Source organism: Corythoichthys intestinalis, chromosome 1 (genome assembly GCF_030265065.1).
Source record: "Corythoichthys intestinalis isolate RoL2023-P3 chromosome 1, ASM3026506v1, whole genome shotgun sequence".
In the NCBI taxonomy this organism is placed as follows: domain Eukaryota; kingdom Metazoa; phylum Chordata; class Actinopteri; order Syngnathiformes; family Syngnathidae; genus Corythoichthys; species Corythoichthys intestinalis.
The window spans coordinates 40,292,806-40,310,918 of NC_080395.1; the positions used below are offsets into that span (position 1 = coordinate 40,292,806).

The 18,113-nt window shown below is 39.5% G+C and overlaps 1 protein-coding gene and 1 long non-coding RNA gene across 2 annotated transcripts in view; one reads left to right on the top strand and one right to left on the bottom strand.

Annotated features, from left to right (window-relative positions):
- mafa (MAF bZIP transcription factor a) overlaps positions 1-3,667 on the top strand; it is a 98,528-nt gene extending 94,861 nt beyond the window's left edge. The window contains exon 3 of the mRNA XM_057848877.1: positions 1,673-3,667. The gene's annotated coding sequence lies outside the window, so the exon portion shown is untranslated. The remainder of the gene's footprint in view (positions 1-1,672) is intronic.
- LOC130923286 (uncharacterized) overlaps positions 1-18,113 on the bottom strand; it is a 193,517-nt gene that overhangs the window by 86,417 nt on the left and 88,987 nt on the right. The window contains exon 2 of the long non-coding RNA XR_009064685.1: positions 6,763-6,849. This is a non-coding gene — a long non-coding RNA (uncharacterized LOC130923286). The remainder of the gene's footprint in view (positions 1-6,762; positions 6,850-18,113) is intronic.

Below are 18,113 nucleotides of genomic sequence, written 5' to 3' on the forward strand. Positions count from 1 at the left end.
CGATGACACAACAACAACAACAACAACTAATATGGCACAAGAGTGCAGGACACCACCAAGTTGGAAAGACCAAATAATAGTGTATGGTGTAAAACAAGTTCAAACAATTGTTACATTAACTAGATTGAAGATAAATGTTGATTAAGTGAGACATTTGTCTCGCCATGAATCAGCTGCGAAAAAGCTTTGGTTCCGCAAAGAATAATCCTTATTCTGTGGAGAGCAATACATGATTCTTTTGGTGGAAAGATGCATTTTTGCAAGGACTGAAAAAAAAAAAAAAACAAAACAAAAAAAAAAACACCAGTTGCTAGGCACATTAATGCAATAAGGATGTATGAATTCTCTCATATGATTATTTGCAATACAAAAATACTTTCATACTTTATAGTTATAAATGAATGAACATCAAGATTGTCTATTTAACTCTTGTTTGCTTTACATATAAAATGGATAGCATTTGATCATAAAAGGGGTTTGAGGCAAACTTGATATTGAAGGAAATATTTAAATAAAGTGCAAGCTATCCACGTGACCTGGTTATTGTAAACAAAGGCAAGGCAGGAACATTGCGATAAAAATACAATTAAAGAGTGAAAAAAATGTCTTCTTGTAAAAACAATGCCATTTATTGTTTCATAGCAAGCAGGGAAAAGTGGCGCGTGCCATTGTACTGCAATAACTAGCAGTCAGAATGAAAGTTACAGGTAAAATGTAATATTCTAAACCTCGCCCTGTATTCCATGGACTGTTTTGATTTCTACTGAAGGCTTTGACATCAGTGGAAAATTATGTGACCGCAGAATCACAGATTCTTGGGAGTACTACTTACGTTAAGTGGGAAGTTGAGGAATGAGATAAAATGAGATAAGCGTGAAATCATGTCTCGCATTTGATCTACTGTGCTTGCAAGAACAAAGAATTAGGATGCAATCTGTGGGGGAAAAAAAATAATTCACTGAAGTATTTTACATGCTAATCCTAATATATAAGCAAAGAGTAACAATTATGTTTTGATAGGAATTTGATGCAATAGCAACATTAGTTAATATTTTTCTGATTCATTATCCATTGTATGCAAAGGAAATTAAATTATTTGCTGTAGCGCTAACGGGACAGCCACAAAAGATGATTGCTCCGCCCGAAATAAACATTCAATATCACATACAAAGTAAATTTTGTTTGTTTTCAGTAAACATGGTGTATGCGTACCATCCATGACCAGGTAAAAAAAAACTTGATATAAAGACACTTTGGAGTAGCCTCAACGTAAAGTCGCTTGTCTACCTTTGGCCTTAATTGAAGCTGATTGAAGAGTCAGCCCCCATGCAGACGACACTGTCACTCTGAATCTCTGCCAAGAAGCTCGCCATGAAGACTCGCAGGGTGGTCACTCCGCCTTTGTTTTTACACTGGCATCAGTGACAGCAGAGCCCTCCCCACCCCTTATATAATGTGACCGTGACTCACTGTGTGTCACCATAAACCCTGTATGTGGAGACAAAAGTACCATACAGCTCATATTGTGGTCTTGTGTTTCTCCTTCTGCACATTATAGCCGTTGTATGGAAGCACCACATACATGTCTGAGAATGAGGTTGTCTGAGTCACACTTGAATAACTATACTACTTTTTTCTGTCTCTTTCCTTCCTCTCCTTTTTCTTTTCTCAGACGACTCTACAACTGAGCAGTTAGGACATCAGAGCAGCTGACCAATCGCATGAAGACACCAACAAAGCACAACATTCAAAAATGTCTTCACTGGAGGAACAAAAGACAGACCTGCTGAAATTCCTCAGAGTTGCTACTTAATGACTCCTTCCCGAATATTTTACCTCCAGCTTTTTTCTACAAAATTCAAAAAGAAAAAAAGACTAAAGTCAAGAGACAGCGGCATCGGGAGGACTATTTTCCCTTGAGCAGTAACTTGACTAATGCATGCTTCTGTAAATAGATCATAATAAAAATGTACCCACACTTCTAATGCGGGCCACATACCAAGTCGTTCTCACCATCCCATAAACCTTCATGACTGTGTATAGTCCTCTTGGCCTGCCATTTTCCACATGAAGCCACTTTTCTTGTTCCACACACCATATAATTATCATTTCCAGTATCATTTCTCATCATCTTATTGGGACTGTAAAAAAGCAAAAGTGCTTCCAATTATCACTTGGCCTGGTCTTTCCCCTCCAGCATCCACTTTAATACATGTAAATAGATGCGGACAAAGACAAAAGCATGAAAAACTATACAGAACATAGTGTATTACTGCAGCTCCTCAGTTTTATTGACCTCAACATCCATGTGTGGATATTTTAGTAATGGTTTCTAACAAAACTCTAAGTTGTTTTATATATAAAAATGCTAAAACACAAACATGTTTCTGCTAGACTGCATTCAAGATCATAGCCAGAGGTGAAACTATTGTATTTGTAGAGAATGAAACTTACACAATTTTTTCTACTTGTAAAAAAAGAAGCCACAAAGGAAAGCAAGCATATGTGTTTCACGAGTTAAATATGGCTTGGAAAAGTTTATATTTCTCTCTATAGGAAATTGTTTGGGTTTTTCCCTCCAATCATTTCACTCTAGTAATCCCTGGAAAGGCCCATCTCCTCATTTCAGGAGCAACGTTTGTTGTCTTGCATGGTTGTCGTTGATCTCATCCAGATTAAATAAAAGGACACCTCGTCAAAGGCATCTTAACGAGGACACCACTGTATTCTATGGACCATGATGATAAACACATGTATTGACATATAAGATGCCAAAACGGAGAACAAAAAACCTTACATGGTCAGTTGGAAACTGATCACCGCTTTTCTATCCTTTTATACCCCCTACCTCTCAATAAGTGATCTGCACAGAGGCTCCTGTCACTTTTTATCAACACAGTCAATATGCTTCTCTGTTGCATGACATGAGGAGAACCATTGCATTGTTGGAATTTGGAGGCGGACATTTCACTGGAAAAAGACAAAACAATTATTCACTTTGATGCTCAGTGAAATAAGCTAAAACATGGTCATAGGTTTGCACCCAAAACACAGCATAGCTCAACTATACCACTGTATATATGTACAGTATTGTATTTCCATTTTGTATAGCCAGAGATGCTGCATGTTGAGTTGGAACCTTATCACTACATAAGCTTCATCACTTTTCCTCACAAGTACAACAACTCATGTACTTTTAGCTCACCTAATCCAATAATGAGTTTCACAACTTAGCCAAACAGGCAGCAGCAGTGTCAATGGGTCTTAAACATTTTTTTTTTTTTAATATAAGAAACGTAACCTCACTTTTGATGTCCCATTGAACCTGGCCACATTGAGCGTGGGTGGGGAAGGAGAGGAAGGGAGGCAAACTGGGGCGCGCCAATTAAATGGCAGCTTACAAAGTGGTACAGGGCATATTGCCAGCAGCTGTCCATTCATCCAACGTGAAAGGGATTTGTACATCTCAGTGAGTCGACACGCTGCCAGAGAAGTCCAAAACCAAAGTAGAGTTCTGAAAGTGTATAGTATCCAACTTTTGTCAAGTACGGTGTTGGCCCGTTTACCCTGAAAATTGTACTTTGTGATAAACGGCAACATTAATTCAGTTGACCTAAAGTTATAAGTACGTTATGCTGCTATGCTCTCATGAACTTATGTCCTGTTTGACATATACTTTGTGATATGCCTGGAATTGTGGTAACATTCATGATTCATATGTACAGCAATTTGTTTCCTACTACTATATAATTAATTTTAGAATAGGGTGGACGTGAATGTTGGCCAGGGTTTTCTGGCCAAGAACAGGTTCAAGGTGTATTGAAATCTGCAAAGAGAAAAGGAAACAATACAGGTGTATATTATACATTGTATAATATGCACAGAAACACAGAATAAAACCAGTTTGGGTTTTTTTGCCATCAGACACACAGACTTAAGACCGAGGCAGTGTACAAACAGATCATCAATGGCTTAGTTCAGTGTGCAAACAATAAGATAGTGTAATCACAGGCTAAATTTATATTACCCATAGCATGTTGTATGTATATTAACATGATATGTAGGTAGGCGGTTAGGATACAAATGGTATGAATGCAGTCCCCACTATTCTAACTTTCCCTTCCATGCACTCTTTTTTTCATTCAACAAAGCTTCTCCTTTTGAAAGTTTAGCATATCTACAATCTCAAACTCAATACAATTTACTAAATTCTTAACATCAGTTAATCAACTTAACGATTGTCTTTCCATTTGGGCATTCCAAGTGTAATCACATCTAGAGTAACATACTGATGAATGTTGTATCGGCACTTTTCCATGCTTGGAGTACATACCGTAAGTGTCAGTCAGGATGGAGGATACAGTCTACCCCATTGCACGTTCAGCTAATTAACTTATGTGGCCTGTAGTTGATTACCTTTTTACCCATTCTTTCAAATACTTCAGAAGTCCGTGTCCATATGACTTAACACCCAATCAATGTCACCACAGTCTGTCTGGGATGACCATTAAGATAATTTGAGTTTTAAAGAAAAATTGTAAAACTAACCTTGCATCGTAACTGAAACGTGTTTGCTGTCACAATGACGCAAAGTGCCTGATCGCTAGTCGGGTGTTACGATTAACAGTGACCTTAAGCTAGACATGTTTGGGGTAGTTAGGTCAAAGGTGAAAGGATTACAGCGAGACAACGTGCGGCAATTGCTCTGCTCTTAATCTGCACCCACAAGCATGAAAACAGTACTATCTAGATGCTATAGATGTGTACAGTGTATATTGAAATGCTCAAAGACGTGTGCTCACTTGTTAATGAAATACAGGCAGGAGTTGAGCGGCACAGTACAGTAGATGAGCAGCATTCAATAGACCAGGAAGCAGCAAAGACTGAGAAGCCCTATTGGAGTCATACAGTACAGATAATGCCGAGGATGAATGATAGAGACTTTAAAGCCCATCCTCCATTCTTATTCTGGCCGCACATACGTGTGTCTTTTGTGTGAACAACATACGCTTGCGCTTTGTGTGAACAATTAGCCAACAAGCCTCTCGCTGGGATGAGATTGCCCAAGAAGATTTAAGGAGGAAAATAAGAGAATCGGATTAACCCCTAAAAAAAAACATCTACGATCGGTTAATGGAGGGAATGCTTCCATTTATGTGAACACCTATTAAGCAATCCTACATTATCAAGGCAAAAAATATATTGAATTTGTTCAAAGCAAGCAAGAAAGATCTTTTTAATGAGTATGTAAAATCGTAAAGTCAAAATTAATACAGTAAATAGCCAGAAGGTGTTGGCAGGTGGTGTTCCACTCTGCAATGTTTAGCTGTACTGTCTGCTGGCCGACAGATTTGATTTACTATTCTGTTTCCATGCTTTGAAGCACAATTGATGAAGCTAATGTATTTAAAAAACATCAAATGGACTTCCTGGTAGCTGAGACAGGTTTATTTAAGACCATGTAAAAATGGCTTGCTCCTATTTAGAGATACCAGACTCTGTTAGAACTGCTGGCTGTATATCAGGGTTCACAATATAGAGTCAATTGGTTTAAGAGGATAGGTTTGGATGCAAGCTATCCTCCCTGCTGTGAACAAAGCATAATCCTTCAGTTTTACAGTAGTGAAATGTTTGCAGAATTCAAAACAATTATTCACGTAGCCCTCTGTCCTTGCCTGTAAAGCAAAAATGTGAATGGCCATCTGCCTAACAACAATAAGAAAAAACTTTTAACATATTTAACAAAATATAAATTATTATTTGAATTGGCATGAATTTGTTGTCGCAGCCAAAGAGAAGATGTATTCATCACTTTTAATGACAACGGGCAAGAAAAATGACTATCAAAAATTCTTCCAAAATGTAGCAGGATTTTGGACATTTTTTGTTTTGTTTTGCTCTCTAATTTCATGAACACACCGAAAATCTCAGTGAAAAGCATCATTTAGGTTGTGGACTGGATTTAGTGTAAAACTGCTGGTCGACAATTATGTCTTCTCATATCACATCACAGTAGGCCCTCATCTCAGTTAGAAAAGGTTAATTTGAGTACGCCCTATACCGTTGTAAAGGTGGATATTATTTCCCACATGGGCTTGAATGAAGACTTTGATTATTCAAAAAAGTAGGCCCTGGGCTGGCTCCGTTATCGTCAGAGGGGTCGTAAGCTGCACTAACAGCTTCTAGGGTCTTATTGCAATGGCGATCAGCCCCTTGCCACTTGGCCTCTGTGACCCCAGTCTGAGATAAGCTTCATGGGAAAGCACATTAACATGCTCCTGGAGTCACTTACCTCCTTTATCAAAGGCAGTTATGTGAAATCGAGTGTTTATGGACCCCCAGTGAGGATGCAGCTCTGCCTATATGAGAGGCTGAGTGTGGACAATGGACCTGTACTTGTGGGGAGAACTGAGAATATGATGCCGATGATTTTCTTACTTACTGAGCAATATCTTTTCTGACTGCAATACACCTTGAGGAGGTTACCTAGCCATGAATCATAAATCATGTCTGCAGGCTAACTGTATCCATGTCTTCCTTTTCATACTAAGATGGTAACCTATACTTAAATGTACATATAAATATAACACACTGTATTATACTTTCCTGTTCTTGTTGATTAAAAGACCAACCTTTTTCTTTCATGCTTTCGTAAAAAAAAAAAAAAAAAAAAAAATCAAAAAACGAACTTTCCAAACGATGCCTTTTTCTTGTATTGCATTTTCCATTGACTAAAACCAATATGGTTTCAGTGGTGCGTACCTGCTGACAGCTGGATCACCACCGAAAGACCCTCTCAGTTTGTCCGCAGTGATGGATGGTGATGTGTCTTCTTACATGATGTTTTCACTGGACAGACAGAGGGAGAAAGATATGGCCTCAGCTTAATGTCCTTCCCTGGTGCTGTGCATGCTCTTTCCTATTTGCTTTTCCCTTCACGGCACAGTTAACATCATAAATTAACTTTTCCAAGTACCCTGTGCAGAGACTGGCGTTATAATAGAGACAAATAAAAAGAAAAAAGAACTCTGTTATGCAATGTTGTGACACTGGTCAAATCCTTAGCTTGTAATAGAATTAAGCTACCCATTTGTATCACTGGAGAGGTTAAAACAAAATTTTAAGTCATTAAAGCATTCTATTTTACTGTATGTGCATGTATGGTGTAAAATACAAATCACATGTGTTCATTATTCTAAAACCATAAATGAAACATACACTAGGAAGGGAACCTAATAGTAGATCTTCCACTTCATAGTTCACATGCGTGTGTAAATAGGATGTAAATATCAAATACCTATGCATGCTAATATCCAAGCAATTTGTTCAGGTACTTTTGTAATCCATAATTCTCATTTGGCATGGAAGATGAAAAAAATGTGAAAAATTAAAAAGCGTATGGTTTGTAAATGATCAAAACAAGAAGATATGTCTTTACTGTTAATGTTTTCTTACTGATGCATCGGTCTGACATTTACAGTCCTCTGCTTGTATTATTAATCCATGTTTGTATGTTTCATAAAGGAGGACGGAGGCAAGAAAGGACTGTACATCATTTTTGGGTTGAAATCGTTTGTGAAAAACAAAACAAAACAAAACAAAAAAAAATCAAAAATCACACATTTACCTCCATACGCTTACTACTGATGTTTAATATAGGGGTCCTTAGATTCTTACAGAGTTGATAAAATGCCATGGAACTCAATTTAGATCAAAAGTTGGAAACAGTGGTTAGGCATTGACTAAAAAAAATCATCACCAGCTGTTAATTGTGCTGCTATTTTGGAAAGGCAAATGACACAAGAGTGCAATAACCCCCCTCCCCTCAAAAAATATGAAAAAAAAAAAAAAATTCAGAAACTGGCGCTAACGGCAAATTAAAGAGCTTTCATAATTTAAATTTTTATTCCCAAAACATTGCCTCTGCCCTAGTAACTTAGATGTGACATTTTCTGATGGTTCAAATGAGGGATGTTTGGTGAAAATGTCTGATTTCACAGAGTGTTTATTTTGAACCTTGTTAAAACATTCAATCCCAAGGCGCTCATGGTAGAAGGAAGTGTCTAATTTTTAACCAGTGCTAAAGATATTTTAACTTTAATAAATAATTATTGTAACAATAATTTTTGTGTTGTTCTTTATTGTTTCGTGTTACACATGTCACTTGAGTGTGCTTTATAGAACATAGAAAAAAAAAATGTTCAGAGGACACAAACATAAAATGCATAAAATCACCATCAAATGTGAGCTCATCTTTGTCAAAATCACACAGATGAAAAAAACACAGTGTCTGCTTTAAAACAACCCAAACATTTACTGCTGTAGTTCAGTCAGATTCCTGGGATGTCTGGCATGGATCACGGTTTTTAAATCATGCCACAGTATCTCAATGGGGTTCAAGTCTGGACTTTGACTTGGCCACTCCAGAATGTGTTTTTTTTTTTCTGAACTATTATGAAGTTGATTTGCTTCTGTGTTTTGGATCACTGTTTTGTTGCAGCATCCAACCTCTTTTTGCTTCAACTGTCTGACAGACGGCCTCAGGTTTTCCTGCAAAACATCCTAATAAACTTTTGAATTCATTCTTCAATTAATGATTGCAAGTCGTGCAGGCCCTGAAGCAGCAAAACAGCCCCAAATCATGATGCTCCCTCCACCATGCTTCACGGTGGTGATAAGGTGTTGATGTTGGTGAGCTGTTCCATTTTTCCTCCACACATGACGCTGTGTGTTACTCCCAAACAATTCAACTTGGGTTTCATTAGTCCACAAAATATTTTGCCGAAACCTCTGTGTAGTGTCCAAGTGCCTTTTTTGTGAACATTAAATGAGCAACAATGTTTTTTTAGACAGTAGTAGCTCTTTCATTAACACCATTCTTTTTTTTTTTTTTTTTTTTTTTTTTTTTTTTAATTAACCTGTCCTGTTCAGCTTTTTGACACAGAGAATGGAAGTCTAAGTGCCCGGGTTGTCAGAACAGTTTTAATGTTTCACAGTGAGAGTCTGATATACTCCCATTGTGATCATTCAAAATACCTTTTTATTATGACAAAGCAGCGAACAGGAAGGGATTATGGGGGGACAGAAGAAAAGCAACACAAGAGAAGAAAGAAAAGAAACACATACACAAACAACAACAAGAAATACATAGAACATCTAGACTAATTATTAATATGCTAGTGCCATCATCAGCAAGATGTATTTCCGGTTTACACCATGTGGGGGCCTATTGGCCAGTGAAAGAGGGGGACGGGGGTGGGGGTGTCTATAAGCTAAGTGATTGAAAGAGGTAGAGTGTACACAAATCAGTTCTGTGATCTAGAACCCAGTAATCATGAGAATCTCTTATGAATGTAAGCCTGTTGGCGACCAACCCTACGCCGCCCCATCACCAATCCCGGCACCAGGACCCCCAACCCGAGCATGCCCTACCGCATCCAGCAGCACGTGAGCCCCACCGGACGCGCGACAGCCACACAGACGGGCGGAGAAGCCGCGCGGGAGCCAACCTAGGGCCACTGCCCCCACCCAGCCAGCCCGGGGAGGGAGGGTGGCTGGGGGGTTGGGGGATCAAGCGCAGCCCATCCCTCCTCCTGCAGCCCCGCAAAGGAGCCACCCCCCCGGGATCCAGTGTGGTCCCCCGGGCCACCCGCGCACCCATCAACCGGCTATCAGGGATAGCAGGAGGGGACGCACCACCAACCCCACGTCTACCCCCACCCCCGCCCGCCCACCCGGGCCACGAGCCACAGCCACAGCCGCAGCCCCCCAACCTGCACGGCACGCCACGGGAACCCCAGCGGCCCACTAAGCCCAAGGCAGGGCAGGGCCCCCCGCCGGTGCAGGCAACACCCGGCTGATACACCGGCGCCCAGCCAGCGACCCGCGACGGAGTGCAGGGCGGATGTCCAATAAGAGAAGAGGGGAAGGCGGAGGCAGGAGAACGCCGAGGAACTGCCACGGGGCGATGCAAGATCGGAGCCCCGACCCCCACCCCACTCCCGCGGCCGGCAGCCCAGGCAGAGGGCCTAACCCTAACCCTAACCCATTAACACCATTCTTGGCCACATTTTTACATACAGTTGATGTGCACACAGAAACATTGGACTGTGCCAGTGATTTCTGTAAGTCTTTAGCAGACACTCTAGGGTTCTTTTTTACCTGTCTGAGTATTCTGCACTGAACTCTTGGCGTCATGTTTGGTGGACGGCCACTCCTTGGGAGAGAAGCAACGGTGCCAAACTCTCTCCATTTGTAAACGTTTCTGACTGTTGATTGATGAACATCCAGACCTCTAGAGATGGTTTTGTATCCTTTCCCAGCTTTTTACAAATCAACAATCCTTAATCACAGGTCTTCAGACAGCTCTTTTGACCAAGCCATGATGCACATCAGACAAGGCTTCTCATCAAGACATTTCTTACCAGGCGGGTGTTTTATAGTTGGCAGGGCAGTTTTAAACCACCGTCAGTGATTGGGCATACACCTGACTTAAAATGTTTGGTAACACTTTGGTAACAAATTGGTTTTCAAATGCTCTTTAAGTCTCCTTTGGCAGAGGGTTCACTTACTTTTTTTCCCCCTTAAGTCATTGTTTGCATGCTATCCTCATTAAAATAGGAAAACCTATAAATGTTTGGGTGGTTTTAGTCAAAGCAGACACTATTTTCATCTGTGTGATTTTGACAAAGATCAGATCACATTTGATGGTGATTTTATGCAGAAATGTGAGAAATTCCTAAAGGTTCAGATACTTTTTCATACCTTTGTAAAACAACCTTTTGTGCTGTGTCAAAAAGAGAAAATTGTTATTTTTGATCAGATTTTAAAATTGTATGAAAATCCTACCTGATCATTTTGTCAAATTTGGTATTTTCATTTTTATATCGCCACAAATAGCAACAATGCAACCATCACGCTCACTGCCTCAGTTTCACAAGGCAGCGTTGATAAACAATGCAGTGACAGTCTCTCATCACTCAAGAGGATAAATCTCTAGGCTGGACCAGATAACATCAAGTGTACTGTGTCACCTGTCAAGTGGTGTGTGTCACAGTTCAATGGGAACTCAAAAAACAAGGCCGTGTGTGTGGATGATGGGGGTGGAGAATGTTGTGGGTTTAAAAGTGCCTCTTGGCATGCAAGTGCAGGCCTCTCCAGGCAAGAGTGAAGTCGAAAGTGGTGAACAGGGGGGTGGTGCCTATGAAAGTGTATCGGGAAATAGAAAAAGAAAGCGAGAGGCGTAACGAAGCAAATGAGAAGTACTTGTGCAGACACTGTGAAACTATGCCATTTTGTAAGCTCTGATAGTCTCATTCGCATGCTAAGAATAGATAGGTGATCTAAGAACACAATTATTTTCAACTATAAAAAGCAACATATGCTGGGATCATAAAAGTTCTTATTAGACAGTAATTTATTAAAGCAAGTCATATAAAAAAGAGAGAGGTAGGGGAGTTCATTTTAAGGTGTCGTTTTTCTTCTCATTAAGGGTTGAAGTGTCAGAGGACTGCAGTACTCTGAAGAGTGGCAGATGAGTGATTTTTAACTTTATAGGCCAATTCTCTCATACTTGATATCCTTAACTAGTGCATAATTAGTCCTTTAAAGGGAGAGTTTGCAGTTTTAAAACTACTAGCAAAATTTGAATGCAGCCTCACTTCACAAATATTCCCCGCCCCCTTCTCGTATCTGATTAAAGCCACGCCCCTCACCTCCATGCAGAAGACGTGCTATATAAACTATGACACTAGCCATGGCTGTTCCATTGTTGTAATTACTTCATCATAATAGTGTTACTTTAACAATAAAGGTTATTGGTATTACTGTATTTGAAATGTACAAAGTTCTAAACTTTTATGTCTGCCAAAGATTTTTTTATTATAATTATTAAAAATTTGAAATCCCTTTTAACTTCCTGATGCCCATTCATTTCTGAAAAAGTTTTTTTTGCATATTCAAAAAAAAAATTGTGGATTTATACCCCTCACCTTTCATTGTATGTTTTGTAGAATGACAATTAAATCGTCTGTTATTATTCTATTCAATCTGTCCAGTTCTTTTTAAATTTGTTGCTAACCAAAGCTGGATATTCTGCGATAGTTTCATAAAGCGGTCTGTCCGCAAAATACTGACACTTTATAAGAGGGAGCCTATTTAGCTAATGTACTACTCTTATGTTTTCCGGGGGCGGATGCAAAAACCCTTTCAACACACTTTTACCGTAGTACGAGTATATGTTATAGTAAAATCCTTGTATGAACATATCATTTTGTGACTTTTATTTCTTCTTTAAATTCTCAATGACCTTCATTTATAGTGAGTAGCTAATTACATTTGTAATCTTGTTTGTCTATACAAAGCATCTCAATTACCTGCAATAACTGTCCTTTAGCTGCAGTTTCAAAGAAAAAAAATCTCGTTGGCTCAGACATTCATTGTCCACAAGCAGAGCTATCATCCTCCTCATTGCCAAGGTATTCTGAGGGTGTTTCACTTCTGAATGTTCAATGTTTAAAGCATTGTTGTGATATGAATGAGAAATAATACCCCTCAATTGTCAACTTTACAGTGCTATAGAAAAAGGGATGAGCAAAGAAAAGAATAGTTTATTGTGGAATTTATCAGCATCTTTGCATTATCTATTACAGAAAGTGAAGGTGGAGATGGTGATACATGTGGCGCATTTTTCTCAGAACATCGAATGCACGCACATTCTATTCACTTGCGGCATAGAAATGAACAAGGAGGATATATGCTATTGTCTGAGCTTATTGTAATGGTAAAATACAGTTTAGTTAATGTAGATTATTGTAAATGACTCTTCATTCAGACAAGAGCAAGGCATTTGCATCCTTTACAGAGATGAATACCATCGCAAATGAGCCCACACGAAACAAAGGCACAACTGGGAAAAACATGCAATTGGAGTAGGAAGAGGTTTTGTGGGTGCCTATTGTGTTCAATTTGGCAATATGCTTGCATGTTTGTTGCTTTTGACTCATTCAACAGTGAGATTTAAAAGGAACAAAAACATAGTACTCGTGGATAGATAAAGATACATAATAATTTTCAAGATTAGAAGGGAGGATTATAAGACAAAACATTTAAATATGAATCATATAATATTAGTGATTAATTGAGACAAATCACATAATTACAAAGAGAACATGAAATTTACATGAGAAGATACATTGACTACGATGACTAGAAATGTAATTAAAATCATTTTTGTATTTTAGATCATACCATATTCGTAGTTTATGGCCTGAAACACACAGATGTTCAGATTTGCTCTTGTTTCACAGGACACGACACTGAGTCACAGTTGTGCAAACATAGACTCTGATCGTTGATGTCTCTCCAGAGTTCTTTGCATGGCAATCGAGAGTCAGCGGAGCATGAAGGAGTCACTCTTCATGGATATAACAATCACTCTCTGGGGCTCGACACTCGGTAATGTCAGGGAAAATAAGAGGATACACAATATGAGCGGCTACCGGTGTGTTTCATACTGTATCCTATTTGACAGGGCAGGTGGACCTTAAAAACTCTTTGAAACTGCACTTAGATGTTGAGATATCATCAAGTATCGTCTTAAATTAAGTTATAATTTTTTTCTCACTCAAAGACAAATTACTAGTCCTTCTAAAAAAATTAGCATATTGTGATAAAGTTCATTATTTTCTGTAATGTACTGATGAACATTAGACTTTCATATATTTAAGATTCATTACACACAACTGAAGTTGTTCAAGCCTTTTATTGTTTTAATATTGATGATTTTGGCAAGAAAGTCAAGAACCAAAAAACGCTATCTCAAAAAATTAGCATATGTCATCCGACCAATACAAAAAAGTGTTTTTTAATACAAAAAAGTCAACCTTCAATTAATTATATCAGTTATGTACTCAATACTTAGGTCGGGAATCCTTTTGCAGACATGACTGCTTCAATGATGCATGGAATGGAGGAAATCAGCCTGTGGCACTGCTGAGGTGTTATGGAGGCCCAGGATGCTTCGATAGCGGCCTTATGCTCATCCACAGCGTTGGGTCTGGTGTCTCTCAACTTCGTCTTCACAATATCCCACATATTCTCTATGGGGTTCAGGTCAGGAGAGTTGGCAGGCCAATTGAGCACAGTAGTGCCATGGTCAGTAAACCATTTACCAGTGGTTTTGGCACTGTGAGCAGGTGCCAGGTTGTGCTAAAAAATGAAATCTTCATCTCCATAAAGTTTTTCAGCAGATGGAAGCATGAAGTGTTCCAAAATATCCGGATAGCAAGCTGCATTGACCCTGGTCTTTATAAAACACAGTAGACCAACACCAGCAGCTGACATGGCACCCCAGACCATCACTGACTGTGGGTACTTGACACTGGACTTCAGTCATTTTGGCATTTCCTTCTCCCCAGTCTTCCTCCAAACTCTGGCACCTTGATTTCCGAATGACATGCAAAATTTGCTTTCATCTGAAATAAGTACTTTGGACCACTGAGCAACAGTCCAGTGCTGCTTCTCTGTAGCCCAGGTCAGGCACTTCTGCCGCTGTTTCAGGTTCAAAAGTGGCTTGACCTGGGAAATGCGGCACCTGTAGCCCATTTCCAGCACACACCTGTGCACGGTGGCTCTAGATGTTTCTACTCCAGACTCAGTCCACTCTTTCTGCAGTTCCCCCAAGGTCTGGACTCGGCCCTTCTCCACAATCTTTCTCAGGGTGCGGTCACCTCTTCTGGTTGTGCAGCGTTTCCTGCCACACTTTTTCCTTCCCACACACTTCCCACTGAGGTGCCTTGATACAGCACTCTGGGAACAGCCTATTCTCTCAGAAATTTCTGTGTTTTAGCCTCTTGCTTGAGGGTGTCAATGATGGTTTTCTGGACAGCAGTCAGGTCGGCAGTCTTGCCCATGATTGCGGTTTTGAGTAATGAACCAGCCTGGGAGCTTTTAAAAGCCTCAGGAATCTTTCGCAGGGGTTTTGAGTTAATTCGTTGATTCAGATGATTAGGTTAGTAGCTTCTTCAGAGTACCTTTTCATGATATGCTATTTTTTTTAGATAGGGATTTGTATTTTCTTGACTTTTTTGCCAAAATCATCAATATTAAAACAATAAAAAGGCTTGAACTACGTCAATTGTGTGTAGTGAATCGAAAATATATGAAAGTTTAATGTTTATCAGTACATTACAGAAAATAATGAACTTTATCACAATATGCAAAATTTTTTGAGAAGGACTAGGTGTATATTGAATTCACTTTTCCTTATGCGTTGGTATATTTGCTTATGATTATTGTCATTACTGTGATGCAGTTTGAACTGCAGTCTTCAACTTGGATATGTCCATGCCCAGTGGAAGACTTCATGCCTTGTATAAGTGCCCAAGGTAGCGAGGCCGGTGGAGATGAACGACTGCAGAGCGGTGGCCCTGACGTCTGTAATAATGAAGACTATGGGTAAGATAATGCTTCAACAGCTCACACATCGGGTTAAGCAGGCCCCTCATATGTTGCAGTTTGCTTACCAGGAGGACATGGGGGTGGATGGGTCTGGAGGCTAAGTGAGACTGAATTTTTTTTCGATTTTACAAGTACTTTCAACAAAATTCAGCCTCTGAGGTTAATAGGGAAGCTGAAGAGGAGGTGAGCGGATCCTACTTTTTGCAGGTACATCTTCAACAATCTGACTGACAGACTGCAGTATTTTAGGCTGGGTACCCAAGGGCGTAGGCTTGGTCTCAACATTGGTAGGGACGATATAACAGCATAACCTACATGTACACTTTTTGCGGGGACGGGACATTAATAAGACCAAACAGATTGGGTGAACGTGGGTCAGGGATACATTTCTCACGAATATGAACCTAATTAATTGATATGCTCAATGATCAATGCAAAATAAATCTGTTTTGACTTATACTAACTTTCATATGTATTAGTTCAAGTGATACACCATAGATCCAAACCTTTGTTTTCTAAAACTACTAAAGAAAGGTTTTGAAAGCTTCCAGAATAAATGTCTGGATTCTTTTTTTGTTTAGCAAATTTAAATTGCAATATTTGAACAGAATTTAAATTATATTAACAGCCACAATAATTTCTTAACTATCCAGCAAAAAATAAACAATTGTCTCAAAGACCACTCAACATTGTCTGTCTGAATAAAGAAATAAAATTGAAACAATTGAAAAAACGTCTTAGTGAGGGTGTACCAAAAATAAATAAAAATGGTAAAACACAAATGCTTTTGTCCAAAAGCACAGCCAAACTCAACAAAAAAATGAAAACTCCTTTGGGCTGCTTTAAGACCACATAAATAAACTAAAAATGAAAATGAGGGAAAAGGGGTTAAACCTCGGTTCACTACATTTCTCACAGTTTAATTAATGTTAACTGTAGAAAACGTACTGAAGGACACTTCTTTCTAAGCAGCTTCCTAGTCGAGTTTTGCAGGTTAGCAAATTCATACAGTTTAATGTTATGCTAACTCTGATGTAGTTCGGGCTTTCAGTTGCAAAATTAGTGGTGTGTTCCCCACCTCCACAACATTGTTGTCTTTTGGCATTACTTACAGTAGTTGCTGCTGCTGCTGCTAGCCGAAATAAAATTCTAATATCCATCGTCTTCGAAGGTGTGTGTGGGGGTGTCTGTGTGTGCCGGGGGGGGGATGTACTGGCACATTCAGCAAGTGAAAAAGGGTAAATGTCAGCCTGAACACAATGAACGTAATTCACTTAATAATGTGAGGGCAAATTCTATCCATACAACATATGGAATGACAATCTAAATTACCAATACAACTGAACTCATGATATAATAAGGTCAATAAGGCCAATAAGGTTGCTTAAAAGTTGGTGGGGACAATTTGAGCATCCTGAAAAGTTGGTAGTGTCCCTACCGTCCCTACGCAAATGTACGTCCTTGTGGAGACCAGTATCTCACATACCCTTGTGAACGTCACTGAGGCGCCACAGGGGACAGTATTGTCTCTCTGTCTTTATACTGGACACGGCGGATCATAGTGTACCTATAGATCTACGGCATGCCGTATGCAGAAATCCTCTGATGACGTGCCTGCACGTGTGAAGGGAGAAGACCAGGGCCGGCCCAGGCCATTTGGGGGCCCTAAGCAAAATAATGCAAAGGGGCCCATATTTTTGGCCCACCATTTCGTCACAGTGTACTGTGAAATCCATACATGCAATCCAACCCATACGTCCATATTTTGTATATTAACCCTTTAACACCGAACGTGTTGGCAGCGACGCGTTTACGCATATCGTCTTTGAAGCTTCGTCACGCTGTAATTACGTCACCCACGTGCCGCTGGTTGGTCTCATCTGAAAGTGCGGAAGTTGATGTCCACACCTGTTTTTATTTGAAGTCAATCGACCAAGAAAAACGGGAGATAATGTCATTTGAGTTTTATAGTTTTATTGCACTCATAAATATGCATTCAAACGCTGCATGGACCATGTATCTATCTCCATATTTCCATCATTTCTTGTCCATTTTCAAAACCGAAAGCAGCACAAAAGACTACATATCCCAAGAGCCGTTCTGATGTCAAGAAGGACGAACCGAATGTGATCATTTTTAATAAATTTCCGAACGAGGCGCCAACTAATGAAAGGGAGGCATGCGACGCAAGCAACTGCCGCTTGGTTTGAGCGAGCGACTTTGAAACGTACAGAATGAATATAAAACTACATTTAGCGCAAGCTAATGCATTATTTCATCAACTCAAGGAAGAAGATGAGCCGTATTTGTCGTCTTTTTCTTTGCATGAGTCGGCGTCTCGGCGAATAGAAGTGACGGCAGCGCGCAAACGGCGAAAGAGTAGGCTGTGTGACGTTGTGTGTGACGCAGCTCCGTGACCTGTTCAAGCTTTATTGAGTGCGCAAAAAAAAAAAAAAAAAAAAAAAAAAAACTTTATTGGGTTGCATGCCTGAAAATTTTGAATTGAACTGAACTACTTGTCAATATTTTTTTAAATACTTTTTTTCAATGTTATATATATTTTTTCTTGACTATAATTTTTTCAATTTTATGTAGATGTGTGTTCGAGAAGCTTGATTGCATGTAGGTATATACTTTTGATAAGGTGATGGGTA